A 17,799-nucleotide genomic window follows, 5' to 3' on the forward strand; every position below is an offset into this window, starting at 1 on the left:
ACCTAGCTTGTTTTGTTTTGTTTTGATTGATTTGTCTGTTCACCTGTTGTCTGGTCTTTCTGTCCCAGTGGCATATAAACCCCCCAGGGGCAGACACCATAGACATCTCAGACATCACCACCATTTCCCTCCACCCCACCCTGCACCCAGAATGGCATCTGACACACTCCAACGCAGGCAGGCAACAGTGTCCAGCTAGCTGAAACGTAATAACCTCAGTAAACATTATTGGAAGGGAGGAAGGAGGGAAGCAGGGAGGAAAGGAGTAAGAAGGAAGTAAGGAAGGGTACCCCTCCAGGAGGACCCTATGTCCTGGAGTCTGAGCTTCCTTGGTCCCAGAAGATCTTTAGGCTTTTGACTTGACAGAACAGGTTTGGCTGGCTGTAGGGTAAGGCAGAGCACTAAGGTCCCAGGGCTGGAAAACTACCTCCTCCCCTCACAGGTGGAAAGACTCAGATGGGGCGGCTGAAAGCATGACTTCTTAGGGCCCTGCTGGTGCAGCTGGTGCAGCCCGGTGAGTCTAGCCACTGCAAGGCAGCCACTCCAGCTCCATGGTTTCTTTTGGAGTGCCTGAAAGCCACCCCAGCTTTAAACAACCCTAGGGAGGAGAGGGCGCCAAAAATACCGTATCTCCTGCCAAGCCTAGAGGGAGTTTTTCTAAGCATTTTTAGAAGAATAAGAGCGTAACTGCAGCGAAGGTGCAACTGTCTTAGGTGGTCCCGAATCTGGTTCATCCGACACCAGCCACCTCCACCACGAGGTCTAAGTTCAGGCCCAGTGAGATCAAAGTCGTATACCCGCGGCACACCAGGGGGGATGTGGGTGCCACATCTGTCTGCCCTGGCCCCAGAGATCGGCCCCCTGGGGCTGTCTCCGAGAAAGGCTGGTGATGACATGGCCAAGGCAGCCGGTGATTGGAAGGGCCCAAGGATGACAGTGAAACTGACCGTTCAGAACAGACAGGCCCAGACTGAAGTGGGACCTTCTGCCTCTGCCCTGATTATCAAATCAAAGCCCTCAAAGAACCGCCAAGAGACAGAAAGAAGTAGAAAAACATGAAGCACGGTGGAAATATCACTTTCAATGAGGTTGTCAACATTGCCCGACAGATGCGGCACCCATCTTTAGCCAGAGAACTCTCTGGAACCACTGAAGAGACCCCAGGGACTGCCCAGTCTGTGGGCTGCAGCGTTGACGTCACCACCCTCCTGACCTCACAGATGACGTCAACAGTGGTGCCGTGGGATGCCCTGCTAGGTAAGAACTGCAAAGGAAAATATCTCAATACGGGATCATTTGACAACCCCCCCCCCCAAAAAAATAAATATGATGAAAATCAAGCAAGGTTATTACGTTTCAGCTAGCTGGACACTGTTGCCTGCCCAAGGCCCTGAGTCTAGACCCACTGTCTCTATTAATAAGAAAGATCAGCAAATGTTACAGAGATGTTAAAGACATATTAGCACCTAACTGAGATTTCCTCCTTGAGGTTGTGAGGAGCACCAAAAGAGATCCGAAAAGTGAATGGCTTTCTCTCTGGTGACCAGTGTCAGGCAATGCTGTGTACCACCTAATGTCACTTTTCCCAGTTCCAACTTTGGAATCACTGCATCAGCCCATGCATTTCCACCTTCTTCCTCTCCTCACATGGAGCTCGGACAAGGAGTGAAGGGCTCAGATGGTCCCCCGTGGAGAAATCACCCCACCCATCCTGAGGTGTCCATGGCCTGGTGTAGGTCACCATCCCAGCTGTACAGGAACAGCTCTGAGGGCAGGCGTTGCCCATCCTAAGCAGCCTGGGTGGCTCAGTCAGCTAAGCGTCTGCCTTTGGCACAGGCCATGATCCCGGGGTCCTGGGATCCAGCCCTGAGGTGGGCTCCCTACTCAGTGGAGAGCCTGCTTCTCCCGCTCCCTCTGCCCCTCCCCACACCCTCCACTCATGCTTACTCATTCACTCTGTCTCTCAAATAAATAAATAAATAAAATCTTTTTAAAATATATATCCTCACCATTTGCTGGATGGGTAAACTAAGACCCAGAGAGGTTAACGCTTCTATTCAGGATCACATAGCTACTAAGAAAGCAGAGCTGGGACCCAGCCACAAATGATCCCCATAGATATTGATTCCCACAAAATCCAAAATGAAGAGTACTGGAGGCTCCAGGAGAGGAGGTGATGACTGGGCCAGAGGTTCCCCAAGCCTGTCACCAGATTTCTGCCCGCTCAGTACCCAGGCCCCTCTTGGTTGAAAAACCTTGATTTTCCCTTGGGAAGGACTCTGACACCACCGTTGTTTTTTGTGACTCGGGTGGGGCTGTCCTTCTCTCAACCTACCCAACCTGAACTCTCGGGTGGGTACCATGGGACAGGCCTGACCAATCCATGTATTCCATTCACTAGGCCACAGTGATTGCTTCGGGGATGGGCACGTTAACCTCGCTGGTCCAGAGTGAACGCCTGACTCTCTGCTGGCACCACAGGAAGAAACAGCTTACTACCCCCTGGAGTTTCCAATGTCGGCAGCTACGCTGGGAGAGTTGCCTGTGAATGAAGTGAATGCAGAGGAAACCAGAGCCAAACAGACTAACATTTCCTGACCCACCTGGATCCAGCCATTCCCGAAGCCAAGTTTTCATAAACGTATCCATCACAAGAGCTTTTTTGGATTTCTTTTTCCTTTCGATGTTTTTCTTTTTTTCCTTAAGCCAATCTCAATTAGATGAGTAGCCTATTAATGCAGATCTCTACCCAATGGGTAAGGACACACACGAGGGGGCAAAATAACAGCTTTAGGCAAGTAAGAAGGCCACATCGATGACTCCCTCACCCAGGGAAGCACCCCCGAGGTGGACCATGGAGAAGACTTCCCGGGAGGAACCCCTGAAACTGCTTCTCAAACACAAACAGACCTCGATGCACCAACCTGCCCAATGAGCGACAGGCTTGGGGACAGTTCGCAGAGAGTCCTCGACCCTACCCAGGGGAAAGCAGATGGCATGATTCTGACGCTGAGGATAAAACAGGAATTTCTCTCTTCCTCTCTGCTGTCAGCATGCAGGTCACTCATTTCATCTTTCTTCAGTAAAATCAAGGACTATTCAAGGGAAGTGTTTAAAAAAGGAGGGAGGGGAACATTCAGACAAATCCAAAATGTGGGACATTCTATAGAACCACTTTGCCAGCTCTGCTGTTCTGTATGTAAGGGGACTGAAGAGGTATGACGACCAAGTGCAGGGAGTGGGCGCTAACAAGAAGTCAGTAATATCTACCACACAGTCCATATCCAAACTTAGAACAACTGGAAACATTTAGATACACATCAGATATTAAATTATATTATTAAATTAATATTAATTCGCTTACATGTGATAATAGTATTGCGGTTACATCAGAGAATGGTATTATTTCAGGGAGTTTGGGATCGAGCCCCGTGTCAGGCTCCCTGCTCAGTGGGATGTCTGCTTCTCCCTCTTCCAGTGCCCCTCCCCTCCCCACTCATGCTCGCTCTCCCTCTCTCTTAATCTCTCAAATAAATAAAAACCTATAATTAAAAAAAAATAGGGTGCCTGGGTGGCTCAGTTGGTTAAGCGACTGCCTTCGGCTCAGGTCATGATCCCGGAGTCCTGGGATGGAGTCCCACATCGGGCTCCTGGCTCAGCGGGGAGCCTGCTTCTCCCTTTGACCCTATCCCCTCTCATGCTGCTTCTCTCTCTCTCTCTAATAAATAAAATCTTTAAAAAAAATAAAATAAAAAAAATAAAGATGAGGGCTGAAGGGGCACCTGGGTGGCTTAGTCGTTAAGCGTCTGCCTTCGGCTCAGGTCATGATCCCAGGATCCTGGGATCAAGCCCCGCATTGGGCTCCCTGCTCCGTGGGAAGCCTGCTTCTCCCTCTGCCTGTGCTCCTTCCCCTTGCTCGTTCTCTCTCTCTCTCACTTGCTCTGTCAAATAAATAAAATCTAAAAATATATATATATGTTCATATTATATAGGAATATATATAGGAGCACTGGAAAGAACCTCGTAAGTGGATTTAAGAAGGAGGTGACAGGGTGGACCTGTAGTAAGAGCAAATCTTCCCACCATATATATTTTTATGTCAATTTGGTTTTTGAACCAAATACATGTGAATACATCTACTATTCAAAAGAAATTATAAATAAATAATTAAATAGCACCAGTCACGATAACCACAATACTTTAGAAAGCATCGTGGAAACACTTAGCTATAGTCATAAAAACAGAGGTCATCCTCAGGAATATATATCCCAAGGAAATAAGTTCTGCACATGCAAGAAACTACATGCACCAAAACGGGTGTTCCATTGGTATTTCTGGGCCTGGAAAATTTGAAGCAAACTAAATACCCACTAATATGGGACCAGATCCTTTATTTATGCCCTTGAGACAAGGCTGCTGGGTGGTCGTGGGCCGCCTCCCTCAGGATGCTCCTCCACACCCGTCCCAAACACGGGTCTCAGGACAGTGACAACTGAGTGCAGGTGACCAACCTTCAGGGGATGAGAATGGCGGACAGCACAGGTGAAAGCCACTGACGCTCAGGGTTTCCGGTGGGAGCCTCACACCCCATGTGCCCAAGCACAGTGCGTGGCCATCATGAAAGCTACAAGTCCCACGTCCACCCTCCAAACTCCAGTTCGGTACATCTGGGGTAAAGCCCAGGAATCTGAATTTATTTATTTATTTTTTTTTAGATTTTATTTATTTATTTGAGAGAGAGAGAGAGAGAGCACATGAGAGGGGGAGGGCCAGAGGGAGAAGCAGACTCCCTGCTGAGCAGGGAGCCCGATGCGGGACTCGATCCTGGGACTCCAGGATCATGACCTGAGCCGAAGGCAGTCGCTTAACCAACTGAGCCACCCAGGCGCCCAGGAATCTGAATTTTAACAAGTACCCCAGGTAGTCCCCTTTGATAACCACTGGCCTATGTCAAGGCAAATTTGGAAATAATTTCCGTTAGGGAGAAAAGATTAATTACGGGAGCTTTTTGCTTCACTTTTCTTGTTTTCTTTTCCTTCTTTTATTTATTTTTTAAGTAGGCTCCACACCCAACGTGGGGTTTGAACTCACGACTCAGATTAAGAGTTGCATGCTCTACCCACTGAGCCAGCCAGGCGCTTTCTCATATTTTCTTTAACATCGTGTGATGTTATCTTTCCAGTAACTACAAAGACCTGCACATGTGGTTGATTTTTGTATATAAGCACAAGCACAGGAAGCTGAGGTCTTCTGGAAGCAAATATCTCAGTCCTGTTTTCCAGCAGACCAGAAAGCCCTATATATTCTACTAATAATACATTACCATTCTATTGCTGTTATTAACATCAATTAATTACTAATGTATTATAAGTATAAGCATTATTAATTATTAATAAATGTTATTATAACTAGCAATTTCATTGCATTCACCATGTGTACTGTTAGAAGCTCTTTATACTTGTTGACTCAATTAATCCTCATGACAATCTGTGTGATATTACTGCTAATACTCCCATTTTACAGACATAAAAGCTGAGAGACAGAAAGGTGAAGCAATTTGCCCAGGGTCTCAGATAAGGTACAGAGCTGGACTCCCCACCAGGCAGGAGGCTTTAAGAAACCAAGCTTTCTGGGGCACCTGGGTGGCTCAGTCCTTAAGCGTCTGCCTTCAGCTCAGGTCATGATCCCGGGGTTCTGGGATCGAGCCCCACATCGGGCTCCCTGCTGGGCAGGAAGCCTGCTTCTCCCTCTCCCTCTGCCCCTGCTTGTGTTCCTGCTCTCACTGTCTCTCTGTCAAATAAATAAATAAAAATCTTAAAAAAAAAAAAAAAGAAAGAAAGAAACCAAGCTCTTAAGCACTGTGCTCACCCAACAGCCTTAATCCTGCCAGATGGGCCAGGAGGTCAACACCAGATTGCGGCCACGTCAGTCTCCCTGAGAAATCATTCAAAGGGCACGGCCTAAGCGTGGGGTGGGGGATGCTTTATTTCTGTCGCCCAAAATGACCTTTTCCTAGTAGTCTCTATGGTGAGCTCTTCTGCTGTTTCCTGCCATCTGTTTTACTGTCCAGTTCTCCCTTCTTGGGTCAAGCCCAGGTTCCCACCGCCAGGGGTGACATGAGGCCAGTGCCACTTGCTGGAGTGCTCCAGGTGAGCTGGGCGAGGCACCGGGAGGTGGGCCCGAGGGGTCCTGGAGTGAGGGGTCCCCAGATGGGGACCTGCTGATGGGGGTCACTACCCAAGCTCTGGCCTTTCCCTGCATGGAGGACTGAAGCCCCGAGAAGGAAGGGTAAGCACAGAGATTTAAAAAAAAAAAAAAAAGTGCCTTCCTGACCCTAACTCACCACGCCCTCCCTCTGAGCTACATCAGGAAAGCAAGTAATTAATCTTTAAGACAGGAACCCGCTGCACCAGGGAGCAATGGGAGGGGGAGGAGCAGAGACTGAGAGCAAGCAAGACAGAGGAGCAAAGAGAGATGGGAAAGACACAGATCCCCAGAAATGGGGAGGGAACAGTCGCCAACAGAGAAGATGAGCAAAGAAACACCGAAAACGACAGCAGAGGGAGCGCAAGTCAGGAAATCGTCACCTGCTCTTGTGGCCCTGGCCAGGGCTCCCTCATGCGTGGATCTCATGGCCCCAGAGAGCAAGAGCACACATCCCAGGTTACGAACCTGAGCTCAAGACACCTGTTCTCCCATCTGCCCTCCTGGCCACCCGGGCAGCAGGCTGTCTGTGCTAGCAGCGCCACCTGCTGACGCACGGGAGAACTGTGTGTTCGCATCCTGCCCACCAGGCAGGGGGCAAGCCTGACAGGTCTTAACCCATTCCCCACCCTCCTTCTGCATCTTCGCACCTGCCAAGCCTGTTCCCGCCTCAACACATATGTTCTGTTCCCGCTGCCTGGAATGCTCCTGGTGGCTGGCTCCTTCTCTTCCTTTGGGTCTTCACTCAAATGTCACTTCTAGGGAGGGGTTATTCTGGACACCCCAAAGTATCCACTGGGCGTGCCCCCTGGGTTCTTTATTATGTTCCTGTCTGCCTCCCTCATCAGAAAGTACCATGAGGCTTGTCTGGATCTTAACAGTCTACTTGGGTATGACTTGGCTCCATATTCACTCAGCTGAGCTACCCTGAGCTCAAGAACCCAACTTTAAACTCCACAGGGATGACCCTCGAGCTCCTCAAACTCACCCTGTCCAAGGCCAAAGTCATCATCTTCCCCTGAAAACTGGGCTTCCTTCCTGCACTCCCAGCTCAGTGACTCACATGACAACTCTGCAAATCTTTTAGGCATGAAACTCCAGCTTCTACGGGACCCCTCCTCTCACACGGACCGGACGTGGACCAGACACCTCCTCTGAAGATGCCCCCACACATGGCCCTGGCCAGGTCCCTCCCCTCCAGCCCCAGTCCCTGCCTCCAGTTTCCTCAGGAGCAAGTGTCCTCACCTCCCAGATCCAGCCCAGGACTGCCAAAGCTGCCTTCCAAGGGGCTCCCTTCCCCACTCACCCAGGGCACCCATCCCCTCCTCAGGACCACATTGGAGACCCTCCCTGAGCACACCCCACACTCGCCTCAGTACCTGACTCACTGTTTCTCAAACAGCTCCATACATTTGCCCATCCCATGCCTTTGCCCTTGTGCCCGGAAATGCCCCCTACAACTCCCCCCTCCCCGGGGGATTCCTTTTCAACCTTCAAATGCTTCCTCCTTCAGGAAGCATTCCCTGATTCCACGAGGAAGAATTCACTGCTTCTCCCACATCTCTACTGGCATTGACTCACACTTTGCAGTTGGCTGTTAAACGTCTGTCACCCACACACTGTGAGCTCCTTGAGCACAGGGACCAGCCCTGAATCACCTAACCACTCTCAGTGTCTTCAGTAACAGCTATGGTCATGAGCAGTAAGGACTGTGCTAAGCACTTTTCATGTGAGTTCATTTAACCCTCAAATATCCCTATGACGTAGGGACTCTCATTATCTTCACTTTCCAGATGGGAAAACAGAAGCTCAGAGAGGTTCGGGGGTTTATCCAAAGAATGTCATTATTGGGTGCAGGATCCCCAGCACCCAAATCAGTGCCTGGCACAAAGTAGGTGCCCAGTGAATATTCATTAGCTAAACAAACAGCTCTTTCTCCCTCATCAGACCTCAGTGCTGTTCACAAAGGCATGAACACCCTGTGTTCTTGCTTTCTCTGTACCAATTCTGACCCAGTTCTATCAGCTGAGTTTCTCCTCTTCTCTCCCTCTTCCTCCTCCTGTCCAAACGGCGAGCCAAAAATGACCCTGCCATGTCAAGTGAGAGAAACACTAGTGACAAGCCTATGTTTCAAGGGCATGATAAGTTTGTAGGTAAAACTAGGCTCTGTACAGAGGCATCCCCTTCAAAACCCCCACAGGCGTCTTCACCTACCTCCTCTTCCTCTTCTCTAGCCGAGCCTCCTTACTTCTGCTCAGTATACAGAATTTGCAACCCATACACGGTTTCCCATTCAACTGTGTTGTTTTCCCACTGTTGAATCAGTAATCGCTCTAGTTAGTAGTGCTTTGTCCTCTCTCCAATGCCTTATTTATTACACAGCCACTCAGGAACATGGCTGCCTCTTCTGACCTTGACTCAATGCGTATGTGAGCTGTGAGTCCCGGACAGCTAACCCAAGGGGGAGCATGCAGGGCACAGTCATCCCACATCATTCTGTACGCTCAAGGCCCACCACAGCCGATGCAATGGCACCTACTCCGTACTCACAGGTGACTAAAAGATCAAGAAAAAGATAAAGGCAAATGGCTTTTTTTTTTTTTTTTGCTTTACATACTTATATTGTGGTAAAACATATATAACATAAAGTGTGCTTTTCAACCATTTTTAAGTGTGCATTTCAGTGGCATTAACTATATTCACAGTGCTGTATAGCCATTACCATTATTTATTTCCAAGAATCTTCAACACCCCAAACAAAAGCTCTGTACCCACTATGCAGTAATTCCCCCATATCTCTTTCCCTCAGACTCTGGTACCTCTAATCTACTTTTTATCTCATTGATTTGAATGGCTTTTTAACTGAATTAGCATCCCAACAGTTATCCTGTCTCAGACACAAATTCCTGAACCCATACCATTTGGGAGGCAGGACATGCTGACGTCGCTGGGGCCCCCCGACAAAGCCTGGGTCCCAGTTCACTCCGAGGAACTTGGGCCCCAGGCTGGAAGACCAAAATGCATAAGGCAGAGTTGTCTGACGTATGTTCTCTGAACAAAGCCCTCCCAGATCCACAAGGCTGGAAACTAACTTGGTCCCAAGGGAAAGAGGGAGTGCATCCAACCCTCTGGCTGATGGGGCTTCCACAACAGCACCTAGAAGTCCTGGGATCAGGTGTGAAGACAGAAAGTGCCAGAGGTCAGGTATCAGGAAGCCTACTCCAACCCCATCCTTCATCCGCACAACACCCAACACTCTGGAGCAGGGCACATCACCCCTGTTTACTGCACTTCTCGCTCTACCAAGAGATTTTCTATACACCTGCGCCTCATACCCCTGGGATGGAGGCAGCAACCATCCCCTCCCAATCTGAATCCCTCCATTACTCCAGGTGTCCCTCGAGCCTCAGTGGGACCAGCAGCATCAATGTGTGTCTGTGGGAGTGGAGAGCACCATCCTATCCTTCCATGCCTGGACCTGTGTCTGAGCGTGACACTGGGTCTGCCTTTGGGCCTGTGCTCAGAATTACGTATGATCAAGAGAACAGGGGCGCCTGGGTGGCTCAGTCAATTAAGCGTCTGACTCTTTGATCTCGACTCAGGTCTTGATCTCGGGGTCATGAGTTCAAGCCTCACGTTGGGCTCCAAAAGGGAGAGAGAACAGAATGACAAAGCCTATGGAGTAAGACAACCCTGGTTGAGTTCCCCTCCATCTTGTGCCACCTATAGGACTGGGGCAGGTCAGTTTACCACCCTGAGCCTTGGTTTCTTCCATTTTAAAACGGAAAGAACAGAAGGGGCCACTTCACAGCATAGTTGTGAGGATGGAATGAGATAAGAGAGCCTGTGCTCTGGAACTAGCAACTACTTTTATTGCTCTTATAATGGAATGTGGGATCAAACGTCAAACAAAAGCCTGTGCTTTTTAGGGACTATGTTTCTGAGAGTGAATGTGACTGTGTGTGTGACCCCAAGCAAGGTCCTGTCTCAATGCATGTACCAGTGTGTGTGTGTGTGAGTGCAGGGGAAGCCAGGGCCCACGACTTACTACACGGGGCTTGCTGAACTGGACATCACCTGGTTCTCTCCGCTCCTATTCCCCGGCCCAAGGAGACGGCTGGGTGCGAACTCCCTGCTGCCAAAGATACTGGGTCATCATCAAAAGGAATGAGATCTTGCCATTTGCAACGACGTGGATGGAACTGGAGGGTGTTATGCTGAGCGAAATAAGTCAATCAGAGAAAGACATGTATCATATGACCTCACTGATATGAGGAATTCTTAATCTCAGGAAACAAACTGAGGGTTGCTGGAGTGGGGGGTGGGGTGGGAGGGATGGGGTGGCTGGGAGAGAGACATCGGGGAGTGTATGTGCTATGGTGAGCGCTGTGAATTGTGCAAGACTGTTGAATCTCAGATCTGTACCTCTGAAACAAATAATGCAATATATGTTAAGAAAAAAAGAAGAAGGTAGCGGGAGGGGAAGAATGAAGCGGGGGAAATCGGAGGGGTAGACGAACCATGAGAGACGATGGACTCTGAAAAACAAACTGAGGGTTCTAGAGGGGAGGGGGGTGGGAGGATGGGTTAGCCTGGTGATGGGTGTTGAGGAGGGCACGTTCTGCATGGAGCACTGGGTGTTATGCACAAACAATGAATCATGGAACACTACATCTAAAACTAATGATGTAATGTAGGGGATTAACATAAGAATAATTAAAAAAAAGGAAAGAGATCTTGCCATTTGCAACGACGTGGATGGAACTGGAGGGTGTTATGCTGAGCAAAATAAGTCAATCAGAGAAAGACACGTATCATATGACCTCACTGATATGAGGAATTCTTAATCTGAGGAAACAAACTGAGGGTTGCTGGAGTGGGGGATGGGGTGGGAGGGATGGGGTGGCTGGGTGATAGACACTGGGGAGGGTATGTGCTATGGTGAGCGCTGGGAATTGTGCAAGACTGTTGAATCACAGATCTGTACCTCTGAAACAAATAATGCAATATATGTTAAGAAAAAAAAAAGGAAGAAGATAGCAGGAGGGGAAGAATGAAGGGGGGGGAATCGGAGGGGTAGACGAACCATGAGAGACGATGGACTCTGAAAAACAAACTGAGGGTTCTAGAGGGGAGGGGGGTGGGAGGATGGGTTAGCCTGGTGAGGGGTATTGAGGAGGGCACGTTCTGCATGGAGCACTGGGTGTTATGCACAAACAATGAATCATGAAACACTACATCAAAAACTAATGATGTAATGTATGGTGATTAACATAACAATAAAAAATTTAAAAAAAGATACCGGCTCGTGGCCAGCTCATGGGCGCCACCCAGTGGCATTGGATTCGTGCGGCGCGACAAGTCACAGACTGTAGAATCTCTGGGCTTGCGCATCTCTTGGAAAACCTCCGAGGGAGTCCGGCCTTCCGTTTCTAACCAGTGCCGTCTAACAGACCTTTCTGTGATGATGGAAATGTTCCAGTCTGTGCTGTCCCACACCGTAGCCACTAGCCACAGGTGCTTACTGAGCACTTGGAATGTGCCTAAAGCAAATGGGGCACTGAATTTTTATCTGTACTAATTTTAATTAATTTAAATGTAAATTACCACACATGCCTGTACAGAAGGACAGTGCTAGTCTGAAGGACTGTTTGATCCCTGGGATCCCGCTATGCCTGCACCAGACAGACCAACTCCCTGGACCTCCCAGCCACAAGGCCCAAGGCACCTCCTTTTCACACAGGCTGGTTTGATTCTGACCACGTCCACAGAGTCCTGATCGATCCGATGATGACCAGCCGGGCAGTCGGACCCTCTTCTAGAGCATATGGATACAAACCCACTCGGAGAAGGCAGCAGGAAGCAACCAGCTACTGAAAAGACAAGAGGGACCAGGCCCCTGGCCCACCCCAGTCCTGGAAGAGGCAGGGTCCCACATGACTGAAGGGCCTCCTAAACGCAGACATAAGCATGGATTCGGAGACAGAGAAACCAGCTGTGTGACTTAAGCCAGTTGTAACTTCCCGGGGGCTAATTTTCCTCACCTGTGAAATAGGAATCAGAGTACATACCTCAGAAGGACTGGGTGAGGATCAAGATAAGGCATATAAAAGCATCTCATACAGTGCAGCACATAATAAGCAGGCAATGCTGGCTAAATTATTAATAGTTCTATATAGCTTTATATTAAACCATCATCAATAAGTTTTTACAAACTAAAAAAAAAAACCAAACTTGATTAATAGAACAATTATCTGGGTCATCCAGATGCCACACTGGGACATACTCCCTGGTTCCCCCTTTCCTTCCAACCCAAGTCCAGCCAGCCTCCACATCTTGCAGATTACACCCTGTAGGATCTTGCAGCCTTCTGTCTATTCCCACAGCACACCTGAAGCCGCCTTCATCTTTCTCTTGACCCGCTGCTGGTCCACGTCCGTCAGCTTCCAAGGGAGTCCCACGGGGTCTGCGCTGGTAGCCACAGCGACCCTCCTATAAAGCTCCATGCCTCCACTCAGAGCCTCCAACTATTGCCCCGTAGCTCAACAAATTGAACGCACACTCTGAAATCTGACCTTCATGGCCCACCTCCACCACCCAGGCCCTCCTCCCTTTTGACCTGATTCCTTACTCTTCCAATACTCCAGCCTCACTCGTCATGTGAGCAAACCTTGCTCTTTTTCACCTCTGAGCCAGTATAAGATTCAACAGACAGGTCAAGGGAATCAAACAGAAACCCAGAAAAGATACCTTTGTATATGTAAGAATTTAGTAATGGAAGGGAAAAATTAAAGTCTAGCGCTAGAATGACTATTTGGAAAAATAAAATTCTAATTTCATCTCTCATCTTAACCCAAACTAAATTCCAAATGGATTAAAGAATTAAATGTGAAAAGGAAATAAACCTGTTGGAAAAAAATATATATATACATATATATATATACGGGAACCATCAACTTTCTGGATGGAGAAGGACTTTTCTAAGCACAAACGTTAACAAAGAAGGGGCGCCTGGGTGGCACAGTCAGTTAAGTGTCCGACTCTTGGTTTGGGTTCAGGTCATGGTCTCGGTCATGAGATCGAGCCCCGAGTTGGGCTCTGCGCTCAGCATGGAGTCTGCTTGAGATTCTCTCTCTCTCCCTCTGCCCATCCCACTTGTGCTCTCTCTTTCTAAAATAAATAATCTTTAAAAAAAAATAAAGTAACAAGTCACAAATGAAAAGACTATTTTACCAGCTCAAAATTTAAAACTTTTGCACTAAAAAACAAGAGTAAAATTTAAGGGCAAAGGGTAAACTGAGAAAGATTATTTGGAAATAAAAATATGAATGACAAAGGGTTAACAGCTTTAACTAAAAGAGGGCTCTAATGAGTCAAAAGGAAGTATATGAACATCCCAATAGAAAAATAGGCAAGAGAGGAGCCTGGGCTCAGTCGTTAAGCATCTGCCTCCAGCTCAGGTCATGATCCCAGGGTCCTGGGATCGAGCCCCGCATCAGGCGCCCTGCTCTGCAGGAAGCCTGCTTCTCCCTCTCCCACTCCCCCTGTTTGTGTTCCCTCTCTCGCTGTGTCTCTCTGTCAAATAAATAAAATCTTAAAAAAAAAAAGAAAAATAGACAAGAGTCATTATGAAATGTTTTCTCAAAAAATAAAATAAAAATAAATGCGTGAAAACATGCTACCTTTAGTTCTTGTCAAAGAAAATAAAGAGACATACAAAAATTTATATTCAAGGATGTTTTCGCAGCATTTTTTACTAATAGTTAAAAATTTAAAACAACCTTGATATCTAAAAATAAAGCAATAAGGCGCTTGGGTGGCTCAGTCATTAAGTGTCTGCCTTTGGCTCAGGTCATGATCCCAGGGTCCTGGGATCGAGCCCCACATCGGGCTCCCTGCTCAGTGGGAAGCCTGCTTCTCCCTCTCCCACTCCCCCTCCTTGTGTTCCCTCTCTCAGTGTCTCTCTTTCTGTCGAATAAATAAATAAAATCTTTAAAAAAATAAAAATAAAGCAATAATTAAATTATGAAACATCATAATGATAGGATTGTGTACAGTATTTTTAATGTTTTTAAAGAATATTTAATGGTGTTGAAAATGTAATTATATAATAAGTTTTAAAAGGACGCTATAAAGTACAAATGACTAAAGAAACATCAAAATGATAACATTTTGGGTAGTGGTTCATGGGTTTTTATTTCTTCATCCCAATATTTGTGTGCATTTTCTAAATCTTCTACAATGAACATGTACTATTTTTATAATCAAGAAAAAAGCTATTTTTAAAAAAGGAAAAAAAGACTGTTCGGATACAGGGAAACGTTTGTTATACAATGCAGAGAAAAGAAGACCCAAGAAGGCCATGAGGGCTTTTGTTCAGTTACTCAGAGTTACAGTAATGTTGATATAAAAGAGAATCAACTAAAATGTACTCTGTCAGTCAAATCAATGTAAAAATTAAACATCAGTGAGAACATGAGGAAAAGGACTCTAGTAGATCCACATATACCCTTGGCAGGAGTGTTAACAGTAAAACCTCCTTTAAAAAAATAAAAACAGGGCGCCTGGGTGGCTCAGTTGGTTAAGCGGCTGCCTTCGGCTCAGGTCATGATCCTGGAGTCCCTGGATCGAGTCCCGCATCAGGCTCCTTGCTCGGCAGGGAGTCTGCTTCTCCCTCTGACCCTCCCCTCTCTCATGTGCTCTCTCTCATTCTCTCTCTCTCAAATAAATAAATAAAATCTTTAAAAAATAAATAAATAAAAATAAAAACAAAAATTGTATATATGAAATATGTACTTTATATATATACTTGGTTTTACTGCAGCATAGTTGACATATAATGTTCCCTTACGCTCAGCTGTACAACACAGAGGTTGGATAGTCTGCACATTATGCTGAGCTCCCAGGCGCGGCCACCGTCTGGCACCATACAACACTACTAATTGACTATATTCCTGACACTGTACCTTTTATGCCTATGACTTACTGATTCCATAACTGGAAGTCTGTGCCTTCCACCCTCTGCCCCTCTGACAACCATCAGTTTGTTCTCTGTATTTATGGGTCTGTTTCTGCTTTTTGTTTGTTTGTTCTGTAGATCCACCCATAAGTAAAAATCATAAAACCTTTTTTTTTACTTCAAATTCCAGTATAGTTAACCTACAGTGTTATATCAAAATAAAAAGTTTCTGCACAGTAAAGGAAACAATCAACAAAATTAAAAGGCAACCTACCAAATGGCAAAAAATATTTGCAAAAGACATATCCAATAAAGGGTTAGCATCCAAAATGTATAAAGAACTTATAGGGGTGCCTGGCTGGCTCAGTCGGGAGATCATGTGACTCTTAATCTCAGGGTTGTGAGTTCAAGCCCCACACTGGCGATGGAGCCTACTTAAAATGGAAAATAAAAATAAAAAACATATGAAAAAAATTAGTATCTTATACAACTCAATACCCAAAAAACAATCCAATTAAAAATGGACAGAAGAAATGAACATAAACCTCTCTTGAGGGTAATCTGGCTACAGCTGGAAGAGCCACAACCCAACAGCCCCACCTCCAGGTAGACCCCAGCCTCTCACGCATATGCACAGAAGGTCACACCAGGACACAGTCACTACAGTATTGTTTGCAATATAAGAAAATGGAGGGCGCCTGGGTGGCTCCTGGGTGGTGCAGTCACTTGAGCATCCGACTCTTGGTTTCAGCTCAGGTCACGATCTCAGGGTGGTGAGATCGAGCCCCTCTGCCCCTCCCCCACCCTGTGTGTGCGTTCTCTCTCAAATAAATAAATAAATCTTAAAAAAAAAAAAATGGAAACCACCCAAGAGCCATCAATAGGAAATACAAAGGGGAAACAAAAAATAATGACGTTTGTACACATAATATAATACCACACGGAAGGTAAAAAGAAGGAACTGGATGCATGACGCCATGGATAGATTCCAAAATCCATGCGGAGGGGCACGAATGCGGAACTATCATGGTAACAACAAACACTGTTCTAAGCACTAGACATATGCAGGCTTATATAATCCCCAAAATAATCCTGCAAGAAGGTTTTAGGCTTTACTGTTATTCCCATCTTACAGATGACTAAACTGAGGCATAGAGAAATTAAGTAACCTGCCCTGCCAGTAAGTGGCAGAGCCAAGACCTGAACCCCAGCAGTCTGATGTCAGAACATGATGATGACACTCACATAAATTTAAAAGGACATCATGCATGTGAATTCCTAACACACAAAGAAAACTATATGTTTCTAGATGTCTACTTATGGTGTGACAGTATTAAAAACACAGACTGAGAAAAGACACACCAAATTCCTGACAGTGCTCGCCTCTATGGATGGGGGAGACAGGGTAATGGGGGCAAGAAGGAGTGATGACAGGGATTTAACTTGATGATGCCATTTCTTTTATTTAAAAAAAAAAGTCTCAAAAAGTTTAATACAGAATTACCATATGATCCAGCAATTCAGCTTCTGGGTATATGCCTGAAAGAACTGAAAGCAGGGACTCAAACAGATACTTGTAGACTTGTGTTCATAGCAGCATTATTCATATCAACCAGAAGGTACAAGCATTCCTCAACAGATGAGTGGATAAACAACATGTGGATAAATAAAATATACACAGAGTAGTATTCAATCTTAAAAAGGCAGGAAATTATGACAGGTGCTACCACATGGATAAACCTTGGAGACACTATGCCCAAGTGAAATAAGCCTGACACAAAAGGGCAAACACTGCACAAATCCACTTCTCTGGGATCGTGCAGTGACCAAATTCACAGGGACAGAAAGCAGGATGCTGGTCAGCAGGGGGCGGGGGCGGGGAGGGGAACGGAGCTTGGGAGGATGAAAAGTTCTAGAAATGACTAGTGGTGACGGTTGTACATTATAAATGTACTTAATGTCACTGAATGGTGCACTTAAAAATGGTTAAAATAATAAATCTTCGGGGTGCCTGGGTGGCTCAGTCAGCTAAGCATCCACCTTCGGCTCAGGTCATGATCCTGGGGTCCTGGGATCAAGCCCCGCGTCGGGGGGGGGGGGCTCCCTCTGCCTGCCTGCCTGCCTGTCTGCCTACTTGTGATCTCTCTCTCTCTGTCAAATAAATAAATAAAATCTTTAAAAAAAAATAAAATAATAAAGCTTCTATTAGGTATATTTTAACAAAATTTTTAAAAAGGTTTGGTGAAAAAGGCAACAAAACGTTCACAACTGTCAGGTTTGGGTCATCAGTACTCCGAGGTTGGCCATGTCATTATTGTAAAAATCAAAGAAACAAAACAAGAGCCTCGGGACAGCGGAGGGTGTGGAAGCGAGGCCCAAGGCCCATGCAGGCAAGATGCCCCTCACCGCCCTGCTCAGGGTTTCCCATCTCCTCCCTCCCCCTATTTCTACTGCATTGTGGTTGCTATAGAAACAAGGCACCTTGGGCTCCCAGAGCTCAGCCCAGGTGCTGCTAACTCCAGGAATCATGTCAGAGTGCGAACACAACAAAAGCCGGATCACGGATCCGGGGCCTCATACACACACACACACACACACACGTCTGCCCTCCGGGGCCTCGTACACACACACGCGCA

At 46.7% G+C, this 17,799-nt stretch overlaps 1 protein-coding gene across 2 annotated transcripts in view; it reads right to left on the bottom strand.

Moving 5' to 3' along the window:
* The window catches only part of RAP1GAP2 (RAP1 GTPase activating protein 2), a 228,474-nt gene that overhangs the window by 157,423 nt on the left and 53,252 nt on the right, over positions 1-17,799 (bottom strand). The window lies entirely within an intron of this gene.

The sequence above is a fragment of the Mirounga leonina genome, unplaced genomic scaffold (assembly GCF_011800145.1).
Source record: "Mirounga leonina isolate KUSES-001 unplaced genomic scaffold, KU_Mleo_1.0 Mir_200, whole genome shotgun sequence".
Lineage (NCBI taxonomy): Eukaryota > Metazoa > Chordata > Mammalia > Carnivora > Phocidae > Mirounga > Mirounga leonina.